Source organism: Schistocerca piceifrons, chromosome 2, assembly GCF_021461385.2.
Source record: "Schistocerca piceifrons isolate TAMUIC-IGC-003096 chromosome 2, iqSchPice1.1, whole genome shotgun sequence".
Lineage (NCBI taxonomy): Eukaryota > Metazoa > Arthropoda > Insecta > Orthoptera > Acrididae > Schistocerca > Schistocerca piceifrons.
The window spans coordinates 842518331-842541958 of NC_060139.1; the positions used below are offsets into that span (position 1 = coordinate 842518331).

A 23628-nucleotide genomic window follows, 5' to 3' on the forward strand; every position below is an offset into this window, starting at 1 on the left:
CATCCATGCCCGAGGCAGGATTCGAACCTGCGACCGTAGCGGTCACGCGGTTCCAGACTGAAGCGCCTAGAACCGCACGGCCACACCGGCCGGCCATGTTTTTAACAACTTCTGTATTCCAGATAGAGCAACTTCGTTGTTGAGCTGTCTGATTGCTCGGTTAACCTCACTGGTAGATTCATCAACTGTGTCAAAACGTTTTCCACAGAATTGTTCCTTCAATTTGGGAAACAAATCAAAGTCTGGTGGGTTCAGACCAGTACTGTATGGTGGGCGGGGAAATATTTCCCATCCATATTTGTCGAGCGTTTCTCTGACTGGTAGGGTAACATGCCGTCCTGCATTCTCGTGCATAATGAGGGCAACAGCTGCATGCATGTCAGGCTTTCTGTGACGAATTTTCGGGCGCAAAACATTTTGCAGAAGCAGTTTGAAGTACGCGCCTGTTAGTTTGAAGTCCGCGCCTGTTACAGACGTTTCCTGGTGCACTCTATCTGTAGTTTTTGACCCCATCTTCAGTTTCATCGTTTTGAAATGATTGTTGGCGGTGGAATTTTTTCGGAAGTGGTGAGATTGAACTTTTCCACTGCGACGGGTGAGACTTCAATCCAGGCCCAAAATCTCGTATCCAAGTTTCATCAAGTGCAACAATCATTTCCAGACATTGTTTTCCTTCTGTTCGACAACGTTGAAACAATTCTTCTGCGATTCTTTTGCGACTTGCTTTCTGCTTTTCACTCAGAATCATGCGGAACCCATCTGTCAGCAACTTCTCCCATCTTTAAATTTTCAGTTATAATTCTGTAAACTGAAGTGACAGACATTCTGGCCTCATATGCAATTTGCTCACACGTTTTTCGTTGATCCTCTCTCATAGTACCATTAACAAGAACTGAGAGGTGAAGTCTGTTGCAGTAGATGGCCTTACACTTCTTGGGTTGTCCTTGCTGCTTACCCGACCTTCGCGGAAACAGACCACGGTGATACTGTGCTACGATACACTACACTATTCCCATACGCCTCTCTCTAAGGGTCTTAAATTTCCGTTGGGTAATTTCCACGCAGGGCTTTGATTTTGGTGTAGGAACGCTAGTCACTACGTGTAATCCGACTTGACTCGGTTTCAGCTTCCATTTTAAAACTGAATTACCCACGACACTGCCACGTGAACACATACACGATAATCATGCTTAAAGTCTCTCCCACTACTGACATGAATTTCAACTTGATCACGCCACCCTAACGGTCGCGCATGCACAAATTACAGGACTTTTGAAATGATTCTGGTATCTTGTAGTTCTGTTTCTAGATTTAAGCTTTCTGACTGAAGGTACGTGTCACCTCAATCATAGTACCATTTCCGCACTATTAAAACATTCGGTGAACACCTCAAGTCTCCTCCAGATTGCACTCCTAGGTGAGGCTCGATAGTAAAGCATGAGGATATGGACAAAGGTCATGGGTTCGAGCTCCGGTCAGTACAGTACCCTCTACTCTCTCACTACAGCGAACCGCCTGACCATAAAATACGTTTCCAGTCTCACGTGGCACACAAAGTCTCTTCGTTCTCAGTAACTGCTCAACTTGTGGACAGGAATGAGCAAGCAAAGGTCTATGACGTTTATTCTGGTTCGTCACGATCGGTTTCCCGCTGCAGTTCTGACTTGAATTTCTCGTACAGCCGGATGTTTGTCACTGTCTGTAGACGGAAGCACAGTAAGTGGCAACGACATGGCAGCTATCTCTGTTTCATTTATTTATCCCTGTATATGCACGCCAAGATTATAAGTCTGAGGGACAAAAATGTAATTCACCACTGTTACGTTTAACAGTGTCAAAATGTATAGCAATACAGTAGCGAAATTCACTATTTCGCTGGATGACGTCTGGTATGCCCGTAGCCAATTACTCATATTTTGTAACTTCATTAAATTGATTACAAGTTCGCTGAATTTTCCTGTGGTAGCTACCAGTAATTAAAGTTAGCTTACTGTTTTTTAAGCATTATCATCGTGCTGGAGGTACTGTGTTTCGAAGCTCAGCGAGTTCTCTGATTTCGCACACGTTAGCCGTCTGGAAGTCGTCGCCGCCACAAAATATACCCAATATGTGCAAGCGGTTTGGATTCCGCGCAGAACAGTAGGCACCTCTTACGAACTGTGCAAACCCATTGTGAGATTGTAGAAGCACAACAATTTTCTTCTATATAAATTGACCGAAAATGCTTGAATTATTGGAACGTTAACTAGGTAATTAACAGAGCTTCCGGCATCAGATAGTGGAATTTCATGCTCCATAAAAATACTATGGACGTCCTAGAATACGACAGCGACAATAAACGGAGGTGGCGCTTTTCGAAAAGATATCAACCTGATGGATTTCCAATAACCCATGACTTTCCAAACAAAATTGCTCTGAGCACTATGGGACTTAACATCAGTGGTCATCAGTCCCCTAGAACTTAGAACTACTTAAACCTAACTAACCTAAGGACATCACACACATCCATGCCCGAGGCAGGGTTCGAACCTGCGACCGTAGCGGTCACGCGGTTCCAGACTGAAGCGCCTAGAACCGCACGGCCACACCGGCCGGCATGACTTTCCAAAAACATTGGACATAATCTTTATGTTTAATGGACTGTAACTAAATGTTCATTACCGAAGTAAGGATTCCAGAAACCAGTCACTATTTAGTTTTTCAATTTATTTTATTGCCCTTTAACGGCGTTGAGTGTTTTCTTTGCCATCTACGGAAGGTGCACATTCAGATTTACTACAGAAATCTAATAAAAGCACATATGTTTGCTTTTTCTATTCGCATCTTATTCATTTTTCTTATATGTGTACATACTAAAACCTTAGTTATTTGTCGCAGACTACTGAAACTAAATCATTAGTTGAAATGACTGTTCTAGAATGAGGTAGATCTGTTGCTTTATTGGACGAGATCGAGATAATACTACACAAAAATGGAAGACGATCTATCAATGAATTTTGCGTAGGTCGATAAGATTGCAATTGACTGCAACTTCCAGTTCCTCTTCATGATGAAATGTTGTTACGTCAGAAACACTCATAGTTACAAGGCGTACAAATTATTTGCAGCGACTTCTGCTATGATTTCTGTATATTGCGTAAATCGAAATGGGGCACCTTCCGGTAATAGTTGTGGACACACTTGACACCGGTAAGTGAAAATAAAATAAAAACCTTAACAGTGCCTGGTAACAACAGATCTTTCCTGAGACATAAAATTGGCCAACATGTTTCGTTATTTGTTTTTTGAAAGAACTGACTTTTTTAGGTTTTAGTCTCTTCGATGAGGTCATTAACGACAGTTCAATTTGTTTCAAATGGCTCTGAGCATTATGGGACTTAACATCTGAGGTCATCAGTACCCCTAGACTTAGAACTACTTAAACCTAACCAACCTAAGGACATCACACACATCCATGCCCGAGGCAGGATTCGAACCTGCGACGGTAGCAGCAGCGCGGTTCCGGACTGAAGCGCCTAGAACCTCTCGGCCACAAAGGCTGGCTTTCACAAAGGCTGGCTTTAACGGCAGTTACTAACGACAGTAGAGAAGAATACTACGTTCTTCTACGAGCAAATAGAAAAAAAGAGGCAAAATTACCGGTTCTCTCTTCCGGGTAATAGTGACAACTTTATGCGAGCAATAGGGCAGAAGACTATTTTGAATATTTTAACCATGGACGTTTTTTGAGTAAATATGGACACATATTAACAACCTCCAGGCAGGTTGGATATAAGTGTGTCCTGTGAAGTTGTCTGTCTGCCCTGAGAAGAGCATATTTTATTACGCATTCTCGTTAGAACAACGCCACCATTCCTTCATATTCAGTGAAACGACAGAACGCCAAATGAGGATGGCAGGATTGAGACTTGAGTTAAGCTAGTATGGACTACCTTTAGCATATTTCCTCTGCATCATTAGAGTATGGTAATATAACGTCATTGACAACAAGGTCATTGCGGACGGACGGACGGAGAGTACGCTGAGACAAGTGCCGGCCCGTTCGTATAGAGATGCAGTACAAAAAGCTTCGAGAAACATTTTCACTGCTCCTGCTATCCAACGACGATTCTCCTGGATACGAGTTATCGTTTTAGAAGTGAGCTACTTCACAGGGGAGACTGGGGGAGACTGGGTGTTTTCCTACACAGTCGCTACGGCATCTAGGCCAGACGCAGGGCCAGGATTGTTAAGTTTTTAAATACCTTCATAAAGATACGTGTATAAACATTTGCGATTCCACAAAGAGAATCGGTGATATTATCACGAGAATCGCTAATATTATCATGATTGCAGCATTACACGTTGTGAAAAAATTCAACAAAATATTAATTTAACATAGTGAACTTAATGCTACGGGCGCCCAGTTGTCAAAACTTGCAAACAGTTATCGACTTCAATACTAATCAAGCAGATGTATCTTATAAGAAATACTGTTTACTCAAATTATGTTTGTAAAACAATATTTTCAAACTATCGCCGGAAAAAAGTACTATGGTAATTTTAAAGCTCCAAAAGAGGGGAGTGTCATATTATTTTCTAAAAGCACGCCTGTTCAAATAACGGATGAAGCAGTAACACAGAACAGAGTAGCGCTATGGAGGGACGTACGAAAGAAAAATTAGTCAAGGTAAGATGATAGTAAAGTACAGACAACACAAAATAAATCAGCAAGGAAGTATTAGTCTAACGTACTGCGACGCCTAGGCCGTGAGAGATCTGCGCACTGGCTCAGTAGGGCAAGGATAGCGAAGGGAATCGGCCGTGACCTTGTTGAGCTAACTATCGCCGCATCTACCTAAAGTGACCTTGGAACAACTACGCGAATTCTAATTCCGGATGGCGAGACAGATTTGAAGCGCGCCCCCCACAATACGAATACAATGTCTTAACCATTGCGCTAAGTCGCACGGCGAGGAAAGTTCTTTTATCGCGAGGCACAATGACTGGTCGAAGTTGTCTTATAAAAGACGAAATAGAATATTACAAAATTACAAAAACTAACCATTTTTTAAGTCGTAGTTGGTATGGAACGAAGTACTCAAGTCATGTTACGGCAAATGCAGGTGAATGTCTTGGGCAGAAATTTTCAAATTTCTGTGATAGTGCCACAAATCACATTGATATAGTAATGCTTCAACTCAGTGCAAGCAATGCTGAGGTTACTTCATGATGGAATTAGAACTTTTTTCTCAGGTACACTGAATAATCTACACGACTTTTAAGTGTAGCTAGCAGCTATCTCCTTATTTAATTGGAAACTAACATCGGCACACGCCGGCGCTCGTTAATAGCAATAAGCAAATAATGTGTATTTTACAATATAGTAAATACTACTTTGTTGGCTACATTACTACCGATCATTCCAAGGATTACAAAGATGCTAAAAGCCTGACCTCCGACTGTTATTTGTAAGGCTCTCTTATCAATGGAGCTGAGGGATTAGGCACTGTTACTTAATTGTGATCTCTGCCTCGACAAATACTGAAATTCGACCAGCTTTTTAATTTTGGCTCCAACGAAGCTACCGTCATATAGCTGCGTGCATCGATAACATGATTGTTATATCGGGCAAATCGACTATTTGATTTCCAGGTGCAAGGCCTTCGTAACCGAATGTCGCACTTCAAATATCTTTAACTCTTTCTGGGACGCCACTGTACAATCTTCTGCAAAAGATTTCGATGAATGGGAGTGTAATTATCTATCGCTCTCTCGGCCGGATTAGAAACTGGAGCCGCTACCTGTCTTTAAAGAAACTCCTCAGATTTCGTTGAGGTTAAGTGGACTCTGCTGACACGCTCTCATCAAGGGAGAATCCATGGCACCGGCAGGGATCGAACCCAAGTCTTACATGTGGCGATCAGAGAAGACAGACTGCTAAGCTATGCAGGGGACACTTATTACGGACACATACGAATGAGTTTCTGTAAGCCTAAACGCCTTCTCGCTGACTAAATCAGAGGATGGATGGGAGGAACGCAGTACTCGACATCACACCTGAAATTTTATAGAGATACCAGGATTTAAAAACTTACTGAATACTGACACGGGTGAAAGTATAAGACACTAACACGAGCAGTTTCGGAGATAACTGCAGCAAATGTGTGTAGGGAATATTGCACTAGTCTGTACAAATTTATTTGAAATATACGGTTTTAGATTAAATTCTCATCACCCATGGCCTATCTTAACAAGAAGTACAATACTACTGAACTTCAGCACGTTAGGTGTTTGTTACACTCGTACCTGTTAAGAGGTACTGAACGCATCGTTCTCGCATTTGGATGCAATACTGCACCCTTCTCTGCAGTGAGCTACGAATTCCTTCAAATACCCATATGGTAAAATCTTAAGAAGACTGTACAGTTCGCTTTTCTAGTTTTTCAAGCGTAGCGACAGTACTGTACACTTCACTTCTGAGACGACCCCTAGCCAGTAAAGTCCAGAGCATTTACGTCGCATGATCTTGCACGTCAAGGTACAGGCCCTGCTCCTCATATAGATCTTGGACTAACATTGTCGCGTTAGTTGTCGTCTTAAATCAGCAGCAACATTTGCCGGTGATCCATTACGCTTCCCCAATCATGGGCCATATATGAAATTTGAGTCCAATTAGATGGAGTTTCATTGGAATGTTGACGTTTCAAATACATGTGTCGTCCTAGGACGACACTGATACTGCAGTCAGATGCACCTCGTAACGACACAATCGCAAATATTTCTACAGCGGATCGTTTGTGCACCGTGCTTGATGAACGTTTTTACTTCTCTAGTAAACTCTCACTGATCCGGCTGTCAGTAGTCCGGCCTCTCAGTTATCCAGCCCACATCCGGCCTCCAGTCACTGAAGCAGAAATTACGCATACAATAATGAATTCTCGTATGCAACAATGTTGTCAGTTAATTATTAAGTTAACGCTATATATGTTTGAAATTGTGGCTCTCTTTACGGTTCAGTGTCATGGCTTTTGAAAGGAAACATGTTATGCTAGACACCAAGCAGAAACTCGTAATTACAGACAATACGAACGGACATTCCTCGCAGAAAGCTACTGATGCTGAGCCCAGTCTTTGACGAGCAATTATTTGTGAGGAAACTTTAACAGACGAAGACATGATCAATAGCGAACAGGAAAAGACGAGGACATAGGAGGAGAGAACATGAAGATATCTCTTACTGCTTGTGCTGAAGCTGCGGGCGTCTTCCCGCAGTGCATTACACAACAATCAGAAACACACACTAGCGATGCAATGCTCGTAAAGCGATTGTGTGATACAGCATACAGCCGTCCCGTATCATCACTGCGACAACTAAAAATGTGGGGCATGTACAGTAGTGAGTGATACCACTGTACATGTACACACTGAATGGTTAAATTTTATTTGAAAATCAATGTACCTTTGGATTTAATACAATATAATTCACATGTGTTTACACTAAATTTACGTCAGTCTCAATAACCAGGCACTTCCGCTGATCCGGCACACATATGTGCAGGAATGACCGGATTAGCTAGACCCTAGTGTATACTTACTCCCGTGCGTGTTTTCACTATTGTTACGATAGAACACGAAAATTACATTGGAAGCAATCGTTTCCTAACTGAGCTTCGATTTTTTAAATGTCTTCCCGAAGCGTGCACGGTATTCTTGTGGAACATTAGGGGGTATGCTACAGATACCTCCGTGACCGCTAGATCGCTTTAAGTGCGCTTAGTCAGAGGAAGTACTTACGGAATGTAAGGTCCGAAGTGCGAAGCGCGCAGTTTCCGCGGCGCTACTGTCAGAGAGCATAGGAAGGCCGCGAGCCGGCCGCGTTTTAACGCTGCAAGCCTCGGATATCGTCACTTAAAGGAGGAGGGGGGAAGGGGGGGGGGAGCAGGGCGGACGGGCGAGGGCAAAGTCCAGCGCCGGTCGCCAGTTCAACTGCCCGCCACAAAGCGGTGCCCACCGCTCCCCCGGCCAGCACGCCGCGGCGCTCCGATTGCAGTCGCCCACCGCCTCCCTGGTCTGCACTGAGCACAAAGTGCACCGGCTGGTTCCCCCCTTGACGCTTTGTCTGCCTTTCCTCCCCACCAGTTGCTCGCGTCCACAGTTCTCCGAATAAGCACTCCAGGCTCGTGCGCTCAGGATTAGAGGCTCTGCTCCGCGCTGTGTGCGAGTCGAAATGAACAATCTACCCTGTCGAGTCACATTCTATAATGGCCACCTGCTTGTAGAGCAACAGCCGTGTGCACCAGCTGAGACGAGCTGGAAGTGACTCATTCACTAAGGTGTCATTCCGCCTCCACAGCTATTATGAACCACTACAGCTGCAGCGTCTGCCTAATCTTTAACTGTCGTCGTGAACAGTAATAAACATTCTGTATAGTCGTTGGTCCGCTGGACAAAGCTATTTCAAATTGCTAATTGAAATAAAAACGTTTAATTTTTAAAAATTTTATTGAATTTAAACATAAACGTAGTATTTACCAAAATCAAAGCAAGGAACTTTCATTTTTAATTCTAATTTACACTTTCACAAATTAGCCTAAACTAGAAATATGCCATCGAAAAAATATATCTACAAAGTGCTACCTAAATAACGATAAAAAAACAAATTGTTAGTACCCATATCGCACTCCGACAGCAAAAGTGACACAAGTAGAAAAACGGAAGTTTTTGGTTTGTCTGAAGAATACCTCTGAAATCCTCCAACATGCACGAATAAATATAACGACATTTACTGCCGACAATACTTACTTACTTCAAAACTAATAGAAGCGTATTCTGTTTCAGTGTAAGTATTATAGAATTAATTCTTTAAGTAGAGTTTTGTGAAGTATTTCGTTTTTGAGTTGGGTCACCTATTCTTTCCGGGGTGCGATGTAAGTTTGTCGCAAATATTTAGTCATTATTTAAATATCAAGCCATGAAACTAAACTTTTTTCTTAACATCTTAAAATGTTCTTCTTAAAAGCGTAAGAAAGTCGAAATCCCCATCTATAAAAAACTTGACGATGTTCAACGTGAGCCAACTTACATGCACAAATCGTACAGTGGTTTAGAACAAGTCATGCAAACAGACAGCTTGCACTTAGCGCACGAGTGTGTAGTCTTCGCTCTTTCATTTCGCGGTCAGAGAGAGTATCTGTTTCTCTTATTTCTCTCTACTTTAAGGATGTTTTGATCATTTTATGGCGCTCTTTTATATCAAATTCACACGAAAGCTTTGCAAGCCCTGTCAACTTCTCCGTCCTTTCACGACTCTGTTTGATGACACCAGCATTCAATGCGCTTATACTATGTGATCAAAAGTATCTGGACACCTGGCTGAAAATGACTTACAAGTTCGTGGCGCCCTCCAGCGGTAATGATGGAATTCAGTATGGTGTTGACCCACCCTTAACCTTGATGACAGCTTCCCCTCTCGCAGGCATACGTTCAATCAGGTGCTGGAAGGTTTCTTGGGGAATGGCAGCCCATTCTTCACGGAGTGCTGCACTGACGAGAGGTATGGATGTCGGTCTGTGAGGTCTGGCACGAAGTCGGCGTTCCAAAACATCCCAAAGTTGTTCTATAGGATTCAGTTCAGGACGCTGAGCAGGCCAGTCCATTACAGGGATGGTATTGACGTGTAACCTCTCCGCCACAGGTCGTGCATTATGAACGGGTGCTCGATCGTGTTGAAAGATGCAATCGCCATCGCCGAATTGGTCTTCAACAGTGGGAAGAAAGAAGGTGCTCAAAACATCAATGTAGGCCTGTGCTGTGATAGTGCCACGCAAAACAACAACGGGTGCAAGCCCCCTCCATGAGAAACACGACCACACCATAACACCACCGCCTCCTAATTTTACTGTTGGCACTACACATGCTGACAGATGATGTTCACCGGGCATTCGCCATACCCACACCCTGCCGTCGGATCGCCATATTGTGTACCGTAATTCGTCACTCCACACAACGTTTTCCCACTGTTCAATCGTCCAATGTTTATGCTCGTTACACGAAGCGAGGCGTCATTTGGCATTTATCGGCGTGATGTGTGACTTATGAGTAACCGCTCAACCATGAAATCCAAGTTTTCTCACCTCCCGCCTAACTGTCATAGTACTTGCCGTGGATCCTAATGCAGATTGGATAGATGTCTGCCTCTTAAACTGTCGGCGGTCTCTGTCAGGCAACAGCTTTGATCAGCCTGTACACTTTTGTGCTGTACGTGTGTCCCTTCACGTTTCCACTTCACTATCACACCGGAAACAGTGGACTTAGGGATGTTTAGGAGTGTCGAAATCTCGCCCACAGACGTATGACACAAGTGACACCCAGTCACCTGACTGGGTTCGAAGTCCGTGAGTTCCGCGGAGCGCCTCATTCTGTTCTCCCACGATGTTTAATGACTACCGAGACCGCTAATATGGAGTACCTGGCAGTAGGTGGCAGCACAATGCACCTAATACGAAAAGCGTATGTTTGTGGGGGTGTCCGGATAGTTTTGATCACATAGTGTACGTCTAACATAACCCATATAAAACAGTCATCGGCCAACGGCGTCTTCCGCAACTGCCGGGATATACTGAAGACATCTGGTCGACAGAATCAACGTCGCCTTTTGTGCTGTTATAATGACGAATGATTTCAGTTCCTTAGTCAACTCAGCTACAGCGTTGTCGTGATCCCTGGAAGACAAAACAATAGCTGACTTGTTCTTCGATACATAACTCACCATTGTCGTATCTTTTGTAAAACCAACAGTGATGATCCAGTTGGTGTATCCCTGTGTGTCAAGAACTCCTCTGCAATTTCCTTTTTGTTTTTGTTCGTGGTCCCGACAACGTTTAGACCTTTAGATTTCATAAAACAGACAACTTCGTCGTCAACGTGCAACTATTGGAGTTGAAATAGGCTTATATAATCGCAGACATATAACCACTGGCATTATATATTTTTTCTTCTTCTGGCCGTCGATTTTTCGACTATACAAATACCATTGAGTACTAATGCGGTTTTTAATCTGCAAGACACTGCATTTTCAAACCTTGCTGGCGTCCCCCAAATGGAAGAAAAATCTTATCAATAGGTATACTAGCACCGACTGAAGAATTTGAGTGATAATGATCGAGGGTATCTGTAACTTCTGTCGTATCGCAACTTGGATCTTTTTTTTCCATCTTCACTACCTTACGGATTCTCGATGCGATGGCATTAATAGAAGTATATGAAATCGCACTGAAGACATACATAAGAGCAACAGACCTAGGAAAGGCCCCTTCTGAGTGCATTCTTTCACTTCTGTGCGACCCGTAGATTTGTTCCTATATCTGCACTCTGTTAGTTTTTTGTTCGTCCAGAATAGTATTTTACTGTTGATAATCACATCAATGATCGCGTATGCTTCATTAGAATCACACTGTTCGATACGTCTTGATTGAAAATGTGGCGGAAGGAGCTCTGATAAGATCATGGTTTCCGACACAGGTGGTCCGCAGCTCGTGGTCGTGCGGTAGCGTTATCGCTTCCCACGCCCGGGTTCGATTCCCGGCGGGGTCAGGGATTTTCTCTGCCGCGTGATGACTGGGTGTTGTGTGATGTCCTTAGGTTAGTTAGGTTTAAGTAGTTCTAAGTTCTAGGGGGACTGATGACGATAGCTGTTAAGTCCCATAGTGCTCAGAGCCATTTGAACCATTTTTGAACCGACACAGGTGTTTCTTGCAGGTGGTATTTTACCCCCTGAGAATCTGTTTCTTCCGTTAAAATATTTCACTCACTTCATCTTGACGAATCTCTTTTTTGCAAGACAGTTCGGAGTTTAAATCATAATCACTCGGTATCACAAGCTCTTCGTCATTGTCTGAAAACTCATTTTCTAAATTTGTAGTCGGAAGATGATTGTACACACGCGTTGAATTTTTGCGAATTTCTTCTTCACAGCTGCATAATTTCATCGTTCAATCATATTTCTAATATGCCACTTCGACTTCCAGAAAAACTATTTACGTTTGCCGTTACAAATATCTGAAATAATACAATAAAAACTGAAGAAATGACAAAAATAAATAAATCGCATGTCAATAGTCGTGGGTTCCGTGGACACTGGCATACACCGATAATCTAATCTAGGTGTCCTCCGACAGTAACCCGAAGACTGTACTCTGTCATAGTTCGCACGCTGCCACTAACGATGACGTCATACTAACTGGATGCTTGACAAGCACAATTCCTCGCGCCTTCACGCGGCTCTAGCATGCTTGTCTAAGCATCACGCTTCGTGAACTACCTCACTGTAGTGCTGTCTTTCTTCTATCTTCATACAATACTGTGTTCTTGACTTGTTCCACATATCTTTGCACAGAATGTGATGTTACCGGACCAAATAAAAATCAAATAAAATCACCGACAACAGCTTACACAGTTCTTCCTATTCTTGGCAAACACGCTCAAGCATGTAGACGCTTGCACAAAAATGCGTAATCGAAATCCGATTGAGCATCAAGCTGCTCGACAGTCATGATATTTGTACAAATTTATCTCCCAGCACTCAATTACGCTTGGGATAGCACGCTTACTCATCTGTGCTTACGAAGCATGCAGTTAAGAAGATGGCGAGCTTTAAGGGTAGCGATCGAAGCACGTCCGTTACAAGTTTTTTTTTTTTTTTTTTTTTTTTTTTTTTTTTTTTTTTTTTTTTTTTTTTTTTCCTGCACTCAAAGACTGAACGTGGGTTCACTGGACCCGCGACAACGCTTAAGAGCTAAGAGGGGTTTGTCAGCTGCATCCATGAAAGCTGATGATGCTGTTAGTCCTCCCCTACATCTTCACCTGCGACACACTTATTCCTAACTATGGACCATCTGAGAAGTCCTGGGTCATGAAGCTTGCGACTTTGGCTGTTTAGGAAACCTTCCACCTCGAAAATAACCTCATAGTAGTCTACGAAATACCTCTTATGCAATTGTTTCTCCATTCGAGGAAAGAGGAAGAAGTCATTAGATCTTTATTACGATATCAGAGGTAAGGAGGCGGGGGTGTAAAATGTGATTACTTAAAGAAGCACCATGTTTGACTGTCCTGCGCAGAATGGGTTGGGGCGTTATCTTGTAGCTAAAACACACCCTTGGGCAGATCCCATAAAAAAGAACACCCAGAATCACTCTGCCCGATGTTAGATCTTCACCTTTTTCGCTGGTGATGAATCCACATGTTTTCAATACTTGCTCCGCTTATTTTTCTCCAAGTTAGGTTGATTAAGTGGCTAAGGAAGTCATCTGTAGTGGCCTGGCACACCTACAACTTTCCCGCTTCTGCCTCGACTCGGCAGGTTTCTTGAATGGGTGTGAGAAGTTGCGGTACCCAAATAGCAGTGACCTTTTTTATGTCTAAAATATCGTACAGGATGTTAAAAGTTTATCTGCGACTGGTTTTCACTTTGTTGACTATCGCCTTGAATGTGAGTTCCGGCTCTTCATGGAGAGATGGTCAGCCATTTCGTTCTTCGTCATTCAGACTTGCCCGATCATAGTTGCAAGCATTTGCGCCACTTAATCACTGTGTCATATGATGGTACAATGTCGCCTGAACTTCTAACTCGTCACCATAGACTGTTGCAGTGTTGTTCCTCTGCAAATACAGAACGGGGATTGCCGTAATGAATGGGCTTCGCCGGTTAATTTTGGCTCCGGTTTATTTTGGCTACTAGAAAGTCGTGTTCCGACAGTTTGGGGAGGGAGTTTCAGTGTTACAGGACTGCATACAGGTACCTGCAACCATGCATGAAAATAATTACATAACTTGATTTTTTGAGGTGATAATTACAACTGTATAACTATTTCTCGTAGACAAGAATCTTACGGACTATCTTCGCAAATATAAGGGACAGTCAGTTGAAAACGAGGGAGATGGAAAAACAGTAAGTGTTTTATTACTTCTAAAGTAATCGCCATAACTGTTAATACATTTATCTCATTGTAAGAGAAAATGGTCGATGCCTTCATGGAAAAATGTTTGTGGTTGCCTACGGAACTAACTTCATGCGATGCAAATCGACGGCCACGAACGTTTTCCTTTCGCGCTCCAAAAATATCGAAATCGCAGGGGGGAAAGATCGGGACTGTATGGAGGATGTGCAAAGGCTTCCCAGCAAAACTTCTTTAGCGTAGTGGAAATAATGTTGCCAAAGTGTGGGCAGGCATCATACTGCAACTGACTGATGCCAACCGTCAACAGTCCCGGGCGTTCGGACTGTTCGGACTTGATGGTGCGCTCCAATTTTTGCAGTGTTCACGTACCGCCGTGCGTTAATTGTGGCATTCTCTCACCATGTAATTCCTATATTTTTGGAGCCCTGAAAAAAGACGTTCGCAGTCGTTGATTTTTTTTTTCCGACGAAGCGGAGCATGCCTAGGTACAATCATGGAGCCGCGTTTGGTAGCCGTATGGTCTAGGGCGCCTTCCCACGGTTCGCGCGGCGCACCCCGTCGGAGGTTCGAGTCCTCCATCGGGCGTGGGTGTGTATGTTGTCCTTAGCGTAAGTTAGTTTAAGTTAGGTTAAGTAGTGTGTAGACCTATGGACCGATGACCTCAGCAGTTTGGTCCTATACGAACTTACCCAACAACAATCATGGAAACGTAGGCACGGCAAACATTTTTCCAAGAAGGCATTGGAATAAATGTACTAATATTTACGACTTTTGAAATAACAAACACTTTACTATCTTTTATTCCACCAGTCTCGTTTTCATTTGACTGCTCCTTGTATAATTCATGTCGAAACATCGGTCTAAATCCTTTCATTTTCAAGTCTTTTTTAACGCTCCAACAAAACAATACTGACAACAATGCTTTTCGTCAGCATCAAAACAAGGATTCCTATCTACGAGGGGCATTCAATAAGTAATGCAACACATATTTTTCTTGGCTAGCCCCTACAGTTTCATGACGTTCCGATATGTGTCGGAGATATCCGTAGCATTCAAAGTGGCATCTGTGGCGGAGGTGCATTCCAGGCAGAGCTGTTATCGAGTTTCTTTCGGCAGAAAACCAGGTCATCGCAGATATTCATAGGCGCTTGGTGAACGTCTACGGAGACACTGAACAAAAGCACGGCGAGTCGTTGTCCAAGGCGTCTCTCACTATTGCTACAAGGCCGCGCAAAACTGTCCGATCTCCAGCGTGCCGGTCAGCCGCACATAGTTGTGACTCCTGCAATGCTGGAACGTGCAGACACCGATGATGATGATGATGACGTTATTGATGCAGCACGACGTTGGTTCCGCCGTCGACCACTAAAGACGTACCATTCGGGCATACAGGCGGTCCCAGTAAGGTGGCGTAAGGCCGTCGCTACGCATTGAACGGAGATGATATTGATAAACAGGGCTTTGTAGCCAGGACAGGGAGAAATAATATGGTGTATTGGAATCCTGAACAAAAGCAAACCGCTTTCAGTAAACAAAAAAATAAATAAAAAAGTGTTGCAATACTTATTCAACACCCCTCGTATATTACTAAACGGCTAAGACGGTCGATTGATCGCATCTGAAGATTTTTTATCCAACGGCTTCCGTGACCAACAAAAATTTGATTTTCAGTATCTCTTTTAGTTTCAGAATGAAATTTTCACTCTGCATCGGAATGTGCGCTGATATGAAACTTCCTGGCAGATTAAAACTGTGAGCCGGACCGAGACTCGATCTCGCCACCATTGCCTTTCACGGTCAAGTGCTCTACCACCTGAGCTACCCAAACACGATTCAAGACCCGTCCTCATCCCTCCACTTCGCCAGTACCTCGTCTCCTACCTTCCAAACTCCACAGAACCTCTCCTGCGATACTTGCAGAACTCCTTTCTTCCAGGAGTACTGGTTATGCAAGTTTCGCAGGAGGCCTTCTGTGAAGTTTGGAAGGTAGGAGACGAGGTACTGGCGGAAGTGGAGGGGTGAGGACGGGTCTGGAATCGTGCTTTTAGCTCAGATGGTAGAGCACTTGACCGCGAAAGGCAAAGGTCCGAGATCGAGTCTCGGTCCGACACACAGTTTTAATCTGCCAGAAGTTTCATCTCTTATAGTTCCTGGCCGAATGTAACATATCATAATCTACACATTAAGAGGTATAATCTTAAGTTAAAGATTAACATAATAAGTCAAGTATTAAAGTTAGAAAGTATATACAGTATATATCTTGAGCCAGTGGAACTCATGGCGCGCAAATTAGGCAGACTATTTCAGCCATTATTTGAGAATGAGAGCGCTTGGGGACTTCCAATAAACCTTACACGTCATTTCAAACCTTTTCGAATTTTTTTCTCGATGAAACCCCCGCAAAATAATTAAAGAAAAAAATTCATCGCTTACTAAAGTTTCGTAGTAAAGCTTCAGCATCGGGCATGAGTAAATTACTCACTTCTTTATTACTAACTATATTCGCAACACACCTTGCAGACAATATCCACATATACCACTGAATTTACTTGATACACACTTCACGAAATAGGACGTCATACACATTGAGATTCATGAAAAATTAGCTTTTCTTAAAACGGAAATAATTTCAAAGTAATAAAACCGACATAACTGGGGTTTCGCGTCTCCGGTCATAACGGGTTTTAAATTCTTGAATTCGAATATTTAGCACATTAATTCGTTTGCAAAGTAATCAGATGTGTTACAAGCTGTTTTATACATGGACTTCGATTGTTTAAAAAATCGAGGTGGAAGAGGGAGGGGTTGCTTACTGGTAAAATAACTGGTTCCGTAATTTTAGAAACTTGAGAGAGATAAGAAGACATCTCGGACATCATAAATGTCAGGGCAACAACGGTCCACTAGCGCCACGTCCTTTACAACATTTCGCAGACTATCGTCGAAGACTGTTACTATGTGTGCCATATCTGGGGGAAAGAATGTACAAGGACGACATAGAAAAAAACAGCGTGCAGCCCATGATCTGCATCACTGTGCAGCTCTTTTTCTCTGGCACCGTAGCTCAGACAAATCGTAGTCAGCGACTGTACACGCTGTTTATTGGTGTGGGTCGCGATCAGAGGCCACTTGCAGATGAAGGGAAGTCCACGCCTCGGTTGACTTTCCACCATTGTGCGCAAGGATCGCGTTAATGGTCTCCAGACCTTGACCATGCTGGTGCCCCACGCAACTCTCGTTTAGCAATCGCCAAAGAACCCGTACAGGAAAACGTCTGTGTGCAGAGCAGTCAGCCCTTGCGACGCTTGGGGGTATGAGTCCAATTCTCTTTCTCGGATGAAATACAGACCACCAATCATGAATTAATACACGAATGAATCTCTCGTTATTCGTGGAGAGCAGTATGAATAAGAGTACTTGTGACAGGCGACGGGAACCACGAACAATTTTCAGCTTCTGACAATGTTGACTGAAGAACACTCTCTGAAATTTTGAAGGTGCTTAACATCATCGTACATAATACACGGGAACATCATCGTACATAATACACGGGGGTAACCGAGTGTAGTGGAAATAAATCAGGCGGTGGTGAGGAAATTAAATTAGGAAACAGAACTAAAGTAGTCGAATAGTTTTGCTATCTGGACAGAAAAATATAAATGCCGAAGTTGAGAAGATATAATAAAAACTACGCGGGTCAATGTCCAGGTGCAATTCTTTGAATTAGTTGCCACTTTGGCGATTTGAATATCCATAGTCTACCGGGGAAAGTGGACCTACTGTTTAACGTGGAATGAGAAGCACGTGTCGTTCAAAGTGACCCCTCACAATGATGAAGAGGTGAAGGCTAGACAATGCAGACTGAAAATTTCCATAGTGCGGCACGTGCTTTACCTTTAGGCTTCGCCGGCCGAGGTGGCCGAGCGGTTCTAGGCGCTAGAGTCTGGAACCGCGCGACGCTACGATCGCAGGCTCGAATCCTGCCTCGGGCATGGATGTGTGTGATGTCCTTCGGTTAGTTAAGTTTAAGTTGTTCTAAGTTCTAGGGGACTGATAACCACAGAAGTTAAGTCCTATAGTGCTCAGAGCAATTTGAACCATTTTTGAACTTTAGACTACCAGGACTGACAAAGTTACACTGAGATGCACGTTTACAGATGGCGGTAATATCGCGTACCAACGTATAAAAGGGCAGTGCATTGGTGGAGCTGTCATATGTACTCAGATGATTCATGTGATAAGGTGTCCGACGTGATTATGGCAGCACGATGGGAAGTAACAGACTTTGAACGCGGAATGGTAGTTGGAGCTAGACACATGGGACATTCAGTTTCAGAAATCATCTTGGCAATCAATATTCCGAGAATGTGCTGAGAATAACAAATTTCAGGCATTGCCTCTCAGCACGGACAACGCAGTTGTCGACAGCCTTCACGTAACAACCGCGAGCAACCCATGCTCACAGATAAGCAACATTACGTGCAATAACTGCAAAAGACAAAGTGGGGCGAACAACGAACATAACCCATAGGACAATGCAGCGAAATTTGGCGTTAATGGACTACGGCAGCAGACTGCCAATGCGAATGCCTTTGCTAACAGCACATCGCCTTCAGCCCCTCTTCTGCGATCGCGACCGTATCGGCTGAATCCTAGACGACTGGAATACCACGGCCTTGTCAGATGAGTCCCGATTTCACTTGGCAAGAGGTAATGGTAGGGTTTGAGTGTGGCGCAGACTCCACGAAGTCATGAACCCAAATTGTCAACAACGCACTGTGCAAGCTGGTGGTGCCTCCGTAATGGTACGAGATGTGTTTACAAAGAATAGACCAGATCCTCTGGTCCAAATCAACCGATCATTGATAGGAACTGATTATGTTCGGCTACATGGAGGCTGTTTGCAGTCATTCATGGAATTCATGTACCCAAGCCGTGAAGCGCTGTCACTGGCTCACAACTGTTCGCGATTACTTTGAAGAACATTTTGGACAATTTGAGCAAATGATTTGGCCATCAAGATCGCCCGACATGGGACATAATCGAGAGGTCAGTTCGTGCAAAAAAAATTTCAACGGCAACACTTTTGTAATTATGGACGGCTATAGAGGCCCATGGCTCAATATTTCTGCTGGGACACTTCCAACGACTTGTTGAGTCCATGCCACGTCATGTTGCTGAACTACGGCGGGCGAAAGGAGGTCCGACACGATATTACGAGGTATCCCATAACTTTTTTCACCTTAGTGTATAACTCGCAGATCGGCAATTCTACGGAAAAAGAGAAATTTTTTAACATCTGGTATAAATTTAAGTGTTAGGAGGAATTTTCTGGAGTTTATAGAAGTGATACGTGAACGATTCAGCTCATTCAAGAGGACTCGCTTTTGAACTCACTGCAACAGCAGAGTAATAAAACTTAGATGTATAGTTCGGAAGATAAATGAAAAAGTACTGAATCGAGTCTACGAGAAAAGAAATTTGTGCCACAAGTTGGCTAAAGGAGGGGATAGCATACATCCTGAGTAATCAAGGAATAGTTAGTTCGGAAATTGAGGGAAGTATATGCTTGTGCGTGTGAGCAGGAAGGGGGGGGGGGTAAAACTGCGGAGGGAGACCAAGGTTTGATGACTACAGTAAGCAGATTCAATAGCATGAATATTGTCGGAGATGAGTAGGATGAAGAAGGTCGGACAAGATAGGCTAACAGTCTTCTAACATTATTTCGATTAAATGTTCCATCAACGGCGCATTGATTAGGCACAATGTGAGACTCCCTCTGTTTATTTGGTTAAAGCTAGCCGAGTCGTGTATTGTGCACTTTCAAAACAGAACGACATTAAAGAAGTCTAATAAGCAAGAATCGGAATATTTTTACACCCTACATCTATAATCTCCTTGAAGCGCGTGCTAGAGAGTACTTCTGGTACCACTTTCATCTCCTGCCTTCCCTGTTCCATTCGCGAATGGCGCGTGGGTATGTCGGCAAACCTCCCCATTTTCTCGTTGTGGTAATTTCACGTGAAGAATGTAGGAGGACGTAATTTGTTTCCCGGGTCTTCCTGGAAAATACTCTCTCGGAATTTCAGTAGCAAATATCTTCGTAATTGTCAGCGGCTCACATGTAGCGTCTACTACTGCAGATCTTGATCGCTAACGCCGACTAAAAGATTCCGTGACGAAACGCGCTGCCCTTCATTGGATCTTCTCTTTGTTATTCTTCGATTAATCCTATCTGGTAACCGATAATCAAGAAACAGTTGAACAATTGTTTTGTAAGCCGCTTCTTTTGACTTCTAAAGACTCTCAGGTAATCACGCACAACCCTCTATGTTTGAGGTAGTAGCTGCATGAAAGTAGGATGACAATCCTGGATATGGGAGACATTTTCTTGCCAGAGAGTCGGGAGAAGACGGTGGCGCTTAGTTTCTGATTACTACATTGTACCATTATTGAACATTAAACACACGTCACTCACAAGAGGCAAGCGGGGCAGATCAAAATGAAGAATTTCTTCCAGTCATCAATATCACAAGATAATTTTTTCCATTGATAAATAACCTGAGAAAACTGACACTAAGTTATCTTTGAAACTGATGAACAATATTATATTAGAAAGAAGCTGACCTAATACTTTCTTCTCTGTGGGATTCTACGACATCCTTCACAGTATCAGTTCGTCAGATACTCTTTTGTCTCACTTTCAGGGTTGTGCTCACTGAAACTACACTACTGGCCATTACAATTGCTACACCAAGAACAAATGCAGATGATAGACGAGTATTCATTGGACAAATATATTATACTAGAACTGACATGTGATTACATTTTCAGGCAATTTGGGGGCATAGATCCAGAGAAATCAGTGCCCAGAACAACCACCTCTGGCCTAATAACGGCCTTGATACGCCTGGGCATTGAGTCAAACAGAGCTTGGATGGCGTGTACAGGTACAGCTGCACATGCAGCTTCAACACGATACCACAGTTCATCAAGAGTAGTGACTGGCGTATTGTGACGAGCCAGTTGCTCTGCCACCATTGACCAGACGTTTTCAATTGGTTAGAGATCTGGAGAATGTGCTGGCCAGGGCAGCAGTCGAACATTTTCTGTATCGAGAAAGGCCCGTACAGGACCTGCAACATGCGGTCGTGCATTATCCTGCTGAAATGTATGGTTTTGCAGGGATCGAATGAAGGGTAGAGCCACGGGTCGTAACACATATGAAATGTAACGTCCACTGTTCAAAAAAAGTGCCGTCAATGCGAACAAGAGGTGACCGAGACGTGTAACCAATGGCACCCCATACCATCACGCCGGGTGATACGCCAGTAGGGCGACGACGAATACACGCTTCCAATGTGCGTTCACTGCGATGTCGCCAAACACAGATGCGACCATCATGATGCTGTAAACAGAACCTGGATTCATCCGAAAAAACGACGTTTTGCCATTCGTCACCCAGGTTCGTAGTCGAGTACACCATCGCAGGCTCTCCTATCTGTGATGCAGCGTCAAGGGTAACTGCAGCCATGGTCTCCGAGCTGATAGTCCATGCTGCTGCTAACATCGTCGAACTTTTCGCGCAGACGGTTATTCTCTTGCAAACGTCCCTATCTGTTGACTCAGGGATCGAGACGTGGCTGCACGATCCGTTACAGCCATGCGGATAAGATGCCTGTCATCTCGACTGCTAGTGATACGAGGCCGTTGGGATCCTGAACCCACCGATTCCATATTCTGCTAACAGTCACTGGATCCTGACCAACGCGAGCAGCAATGTCGCGATACGATAAACCGCAATCGCGATAGGCTACAATCCGACCTTTATCAAAGTCGGAAACGTGATGCTACGCCTTTCTCCTCCTTACACGAGGCATCACAACAACGTCACCAGGCAGCGCCGGTTAACTGCTGTTTGTGTATGACAAATCGATTGGAAACTTTCCTCATGTCAGCACGTTGTAGGTGTCGCAATCGGCGCCAACCTTGTGTGAATGCTCTGAAAAGCTAATCATTTGCATATCACAGCATCTTCTTCCTGTAGGTGAAATTTCGCGTCTGTAGCACATCTTCGTGGTGTAGCAATTTTAATGGCCAGTAGTGTGTTAATCAATGAGTAGAGATAGGCACAACGTTCGATCTACAAAAAGTGTTCAAATTATTTCATTACATCAAAAGTTTTTCAATGCCGTCATGCATCATCTCATTACTGCTCCAATCCACGTACAAGACTATTTTTTAAGTAAAAGTGTTTTCTAGTGGCTGAACGCAGAGCTTTCCAACATTAGCAATTCTCGTTCTTTCAGCCGCGTCTCCAGCTGTGATAAAAGACGGACGTCTTAGAGTGGCAGCTGTCAGATGGTTTTAAACGCCTCCGCGACCAACGCGAATTTCTCCACACCATACTTGGCAGAGAAGGTGTTCTAAAGATAGAGCACCTTTCGTTTTAGCAACCAGCAAAGAAGATTCATTATCTTCTCTTTCAAAAGCCAGGATTTTCGGACTGCGACAAGAACTTACTTCTTTCTTTGCCGAATCGGCTGGAACGAGTAATAACCTGGCTTTCACTGGATGTAATGACGTCATTCACAGATAGACATGCGCCTCTTCCTAAACTATACTGAGTGTTCTTTACACCATAATAATTAATTTGCCAGCTAATAATAAATTGTGGAGGTTAGTATCCGCAAAGAAGACTGTTGTTTCAAATTTCACATGGTCGTGGAGGATTGCATAGATTACAGATGCATAAAACCCTACAAGGTATTCTGACTGCCGCTGGCACACATAGGTCGTCTTCCACAGTTTCCACACTGCAGGGTTACACTCTTCCGTGAAGAAGGCAGACTGAGTGGGGCATATCGCTAGACTTTTAATACCTCCAAACCATAATGAATAATTTTTGTATATGACAATGATGAAACAGTTCAGCTCGTGAAGAATATAAAAATTAGTCGGCCATAGACGTCAGGGTCAACATTAAGAAGCGGTTTCGACATGGCATTCTACGGGAGAAACTATTGTTTCAGGACGCCGTTTGCAATCTCATAATTACACGGCTTCCCTCAAACCCATCAATGTAAACGAGGGTCACACTTACTGTCTTCCGACGTTTTTGATCCAACCAATAGCTCACCTACACGGGTGACTGAATGCTCTTTCTCTCTCACTTATCTACGTTAGCGCTATCGTAAATTTTTTAATTGCGACATATTTCTGTGCCGACAGCCTTATAAATCTGCAGTAAAACTTTAGTTACTGCTGCGGTATCACCAAGCCACGACAGAGCAAGGAAAAGGGCGCAGGCATCCCAACAAAGACCATAGCAAATGACCAAGATGTCATGTACACAGTATTTATCTAGAAGAAACTAGAATAAACAATTACTTCATTATAATAAACTGAAATTAAAATTAGCCGCACAGGTGGAGCCAAAAAAGCAACAACGCAACGTTAGTACAACGTAGCGATCAGTTCGTTTTAGGAACAATTCGAGTTATTTCACCTGTTAGAAAGAAGCGAAACATAGTTTTCACATAACAGCATTTCCTATTGTGAGTTCTGGTAAGAAAGTGTACCTCTTCTGCAGCAGTCCCGGATGAAAGACGACTGTGATTCACTCATACATGAAAGGTAGTGAGAAATTGCCGTAGAAAGCCATTAATAACGAAAACATATTCACAGC

General features: G+C 43.5%; 1 protein-coding gene across 3 annotated transcripts in view; it reads right to left on the reverse strand.

The window, feature by feature from the left end:
- LOC124776757 (long-chain-fatty-acid--CoA ligase 4) overlaps nt 1-23628 on the reverse strand; it is a 263835-nt gene that overhangs the window by 184587 nt on the left and 55620 nt on the right. Inside the window, exon 1 of one of the 3 annotated variants that reach the window (XM_047251887.1) lies at nt 7777-7799. The exons of the other annotated variants lie outside the window; for them this stretch is intronic. The gene's annotated coding sequence lies outside the window, so the exon portion shown is untranslated. Of the gene's footprint in view, nt 1-7776; nt 7800-23628 lie in introns of those variants that run through there. 3 annotated transcript variants of the gene reach the window in all.